General features: G+C 41.1%; 1 protein-coding gene across 3 annotated transcripts in view; it reads left to right on the top strand.

The window, feature by feature from the left end:
* Stk32b (serine/threonine kinase 32B) overlaps positions 1–5,189 on the top strand; it is a 254,592-nt gene that overhangs the window by 26,066 nt on the left and 223,337 nt on the right. The gene's annotated exons all lie outside the window — the stretch shown is intronic.

The following is a 5,189-nucleotide window of genomic DNA, read 5'->3' as shown; positions in this document are numbered from 1 at the left end:
TTGCTGGAGAATTTCTCTCCAGCTCCCGCCACCAAGTCCCGCCAGTCCCAGAGCCCACTTATAAAATAAACACACAGACTCTTACATTATTTAAACTGCTTGGCCATTAGCTCAGGCCTGTTATTGTCTAGCTCTTACTCTTATATTTAGCCCATTTCTATTAATCTTTACTTTGCCACATGGCTCATGGCTTACTGGTACCTTACATCTTCCTTGTCCTGATGGCGGCTGGCAGTGTCTCTCTCTCAGCCTTCCACCTCCCAGAATTCTTTTCCTTGTCCCACCTATACTTCCTGCCTAGCCAATGGCCAATCAGTGATTTATTTACTGACCAATCAGCAACACACTTGACATACAGACCATCCCACAGCACTTCCCCTTTTCTTTTCTTAAAAAGGAAGGTTTTAACTTTAACATAGTAAAATTACATATAACAAAACAATTATCAAGCAAGAATTACAGATACAATATTAAGAAGAGATCCTATCTATCTTATATTTGTGAGTTTAAGGTTTTATATCTAACTTATCTTTTATTATAACTAAGGAAAATTGTAAGTATCTAGTCTTTAACCACATCAAAGACCTCAGAAGGATATAACACTGCCTGAGAAATGGGAGAAGGATGCAAGCAACTTTTGGGAGTCTTGCAGGGTAGACAGAGACAGCTGAGCCTGGACAGTCATGCAAAGTTTTCTTGTAAAGTTGGGGCATCTGTCTTCAGCCCACAGGCCTAGAGTCTCTTATTCACTTTTTTCTGTGTCTTGTAGAATGTCTGGCAGTTTTCTCTGCAAAGCAGGAACCTGAAGGACCGTTTTGTCAAGCAAAGTTCAGTGGTCACCTTTATATGGGTCCTGCATGTCCAGTTGATCAAGCAGTCCAGGCAAGAACAGTTTCTTGCCCAAATGGCTATTTTTGTCAAGGTGAAGATAAACTCCATATGGAGTGTCTTTGATGCCCATCCTCCTCTCTGAAGTAAATCGGTGCTGTCAGGAGCAGACATGTCTCACTGTCCAAAAAGTCTAAACTTTTAAAACATTTTAAATGCCATATTCTGTAGGTCTTTGAAGTGTTTGAAGACTACCTATCTATCTGAAATATATCTATGTATACCTAGAAGACTTAACTAACATGGCTACAAATATTATCATAGATGACTAACTATTAATCTATTTTTTAATTATCCATTACAATTTTAAATGAGTTACATAAACATAATACCTCAAACAAGAATAGAAATATATATATACAGTATAACAAAATTAAGTTTAAATTTGTATCAATAAACTAAAATCTATAGCGATGTAAAACATTTTAAACAAGTTGTTACTCTTTAAAAGTAGGTTCATTAATCTACCCTTTCATCCTATCATATCTAAACTATCCCCTTTTTTTCTTTAGAAAGAGATTGTATTTATAATCAACCTGCTTTAAATAAAAATATTGGTTTTTGTCTGTCCCACACCAGAGGGCTCTTCTGATTTGGGACATAAGAATCTCTTAACCATTTTTTTTTTTTTTTTGAGCAATATGTCTGGGTTTAGAGGGGGAGTGAGCCAATTCCATCTCTAAAGCCAGCTTGGTATATTTGGGAATTTGGGCGTAGCTTCTCTTACTACTTCCTGCTGGAGGGGGGCGCTGTATCTTCTGGAGACAGAAAGAAAATTTTAGGATCATGGAGTAGTCCGTGAGGCTGTATATCTGAGCCAGTTGACTTGAAACCATTCTGGATGTTGAATCATCTGGGCCATGGTGTCATTGGAGACCTTTCAGGGGGTCTTGGCTGGTCAAACCTGGTGTATCTTAATCTGGAACAAATCCATAGTCTCTGGCTTTCTGTGGAAACAAGAGCAGAGACTCTTTTCCAAAGCAACATATCCTTATATCCAAATTTTGAAGTCAAGGTACCTTTAAAATATACATTTTGGCATAACTCAACAGCTTTTACAATCAAATGTTTTTCTGCAATTACGAATATCAAAGAGAACATAATCCAGATTCTTTGTGTGGTAGCCATCTTTACGTGGCTTATTTTTTTATATTAGCGTGAGCCTATTGCTTTAAACTGCAGCCTTCTAAGCCTGAAATGGGGCAGTGGCTGCTGGCTCCGCCCACTTCAGCTTCCCAACATGGCGGTGGTCCGCTTTCCGCCAGCTCTGGGAGCCGTAACTCTCAGAAATAGTGGGTCTACACTTTTACCAAAGTAGTGTGTAGCCCAGAAACTTCTTTTTTTTGTTTTGTACTAGCAAAGGCTAAATCCACCACATAGCTTAATGTGTTACTTGCATAGGCCTCATTCCTACCATACTGCAGGTCGAGAGTGCACACTAGGAACCCGCCAGTAGCTCAAACCGGCAGCTGCCGCTCATTTGAGAGAGACAATTAGGAAGCTGTTTTTAGTTCCGTTTTAGAATCTTTTTTCTAAGTTTTTAGGTGGAAACTCTTGCCACCACGTTGGACGCCATTTGTTGCTGGAGAATTTCTCTCCAGCTCCCGCCACCAAGTCCTGCCAGTCCCAGAGCCCACTTATAAAATAAACACACAGACTCTTACATTATTTAAACTGCTTGGCCATTAGCTCAGGCCTGTTATTGTCTAGCTCTTACTCTTATATTTAGCCCATTTCTATTAATCTTTACTTTGCCACATGGCTCATGGCTTACTGGTACCTTACATCTTCCTTGTCCTGATGGCGGCTGGCAGTGTCTCTCTCTCAGCCTTCCACCTCCCAGAATTCTTTTCCTTGTCCCGCCTATACTTCCTGCCTAGCCAATGGCCAATCAGTGATTTATTTACTGACCAATCAGCAACACACTTGACATACAGACCATCCCACAGCACAGGACTGAGTTGTGCAGCTGTGGGGGAGGAAGATCAGAGGAACAGAAAGTCTAGTGTATACAGTATACAGTGGTGCATAACCTTATCATGTAACAATGGACTTCTATCCCACTGAAAGTGAACACTGTAATTTTCTTACCTTGTCCCCTATCTGGGTACTTATAGTACTGCGTTTTTTTTTTTCTTCTAAATGATGCCAAATTGATCACCCTTGTTTCTGATTTTTTTTTAAACTCTGAATTAAGAATCATTTTCTTATATCCAGGTTGGAAGTATGGGGGTAAGTCCTTTTTCACATCTCAGGGGTTACACTGCCACTCTGGATTGCTGACAAGCCTCTCTGCTCATGTTGGGTTTTGTTGATTATTAAGTGCTGCATATTTGTGACGATGATCTGTGGTGACATCACAAGTGTTTTGCATCTTCCCAGCTAACACTGTGGATGACATGTTTTAAGCTGATGAGCTGTATTCAGGGTGATTACAGGTTGCAAGATGGTAATGATGATAAACTAACGCTATGTGGATCTTTGCCATGGTTACGTGACCACCATTATGAGATCATAAGGTACTTAGACTTTTTTTTTTTTTTTTTTTTTTTTTGTCAGTGTTTGGCTCACTACTTTCTGGCCAGGAAAGAGAATTCTGTAATACTTTGAATATTTGTTCAAGCTGGGTTTGCTGTTTCTTAGTTTGTTAGAGGATTGTATGTACAGTTTTACTGTAGATATTGAATTGAACTTTTAAAAATGTCTTTGAGGAGGGGGTTTTGCTTTGTTGCTCTGGATGATGTGGTATTTGCTACACAGCCTAGAGTAGCCTTGAACTCATGGAAATATTCCTGCTTCAGTCTTCCAGATTCTGGGATTACAGGAATATAGATAGCACTGTGCCTGGCTTATACTTGAACTCTTCACCTTCACCCTAATCAGGTCCCTCTTCCTGCAGTCCATGGAAAGCCCCTCTGTCCAGATGGCCAGCTCAGAGTCCTGTGCTCTCCTCAACTCTGGCTTTTTCTACTTCTCAGCTCTCACCTAGACTACAGAGAAGCCCACAGTGTGGCCCCTGCCATTGCTACCAGGTTAAGGCTCTCAGAGTTCTTCTCACCTGAGTGTTTTCCCATGGGTAGACCACAGCCCAGCAATTTTGCTCACAATATTGCTCCAGGAGATAGAATTGGCTCCCCACTTCACTCCATGCACAAGCCAGAGGGTGCACTGAGAGAGAGGGATCCAGGGCCCTGGGACACTAGAGGAAAAGGATATGGGGTCCTGGGAATTCATGGAGGGGGTGCAGGGCTCTGCTGTACTCATGGGGAGCAATGTGGGTCCTGGGGCACAGAAGTAGATGGGTGTGAGGCCCTGGAGCACACATGACTGGTTGGAACTTCTGCTGGTACAGTGACCCACACTTGCCCAAGCTTGTGAGAGGACTTGCTGACTAAGTCAGCATGATAGTTAGCAGGAATTCTTACCTTTATGAGGAAGGGTCTGTGAAATGATGGAGTGTTTGGACTCCCTGGCTCATTCCTGTACCTCTAGCATATACTGCCAACATCGAAGCAATTTTCAGTATCTGACAGTGAATGTGCATGCACGTTTCTTTCCAAGTGCCCATCCATACAGATGTTTTTGTGTTTTCTGTGTCCATTAGCATTTTTCTGTCATAAAATGATACATATTGATAGTAAAGAATTGTAAAAACTCCCAAATCACTGAAGACCAATCAAATAAAACCAAGCCCAACCAACCAACCAACCAACCAAACACAACTGAAACCAAAACACCAATACTGTGTAACCAGTGTTAAATTTTGCTTAATTTCTCAAGAGGATTTTTTTCTTTCTGTGCATAGGTGCTTTTCATTATTTGGTACAATTTTATACTTGACTTTCTAAACTTTTGCTGTAAAGGATATTTATTTTCTGTATTAGTTACTTTCCTGTTACTGTGATAAAATACCAAGACAAAAAAGCAGCATAGAGAATAGGGGCTTTATTCTGGCTTATGGGTCCAGATGAGTAAAGTCCATCATGGCAGGGAAGACTTGTCATGGCGGCATTGGCAGGAAGTTGGCTGATTACATTTCATCCACACACAGGAAGCAGGGCAAGACTATTAACCTTTAAAGCCCACCCCCAGACATTACTTCCTCCACCAAGGCTCTGTCTCCTGAAAGTTCCATAACCTCCCTAAATAGCACTATTATCTCAGTTACTTTTCTATTGTAGTGACAAGACATCATGAGCAAGGCAACTTATGGAAGGAAGAGTTTATCAGGACTTACATGCAAATGGGGCATTCATGACCATCATGGTGGGGAGCATGGCAATAGGCAGGTAGACATGGTG

This window comes from Peromyscus eremicus, chromosome 10, assembly GCF_949786415.1.
Source record: "Peromyscus eremicus chromosome 10, PerEre_H2_v1, whole genome shotgun sequence".
NCBI classification, from domain to species: Eukaryota; Metazoa; Chordata; class Mammalia; order Rodentia; family Cricetidae; genus Peromyscus; species Peromyscus eremicus.
Note: the sequence above shows the minus strand (reverse complement) of the source record. Positions and strands in the feature narration are given on the sequence as shown.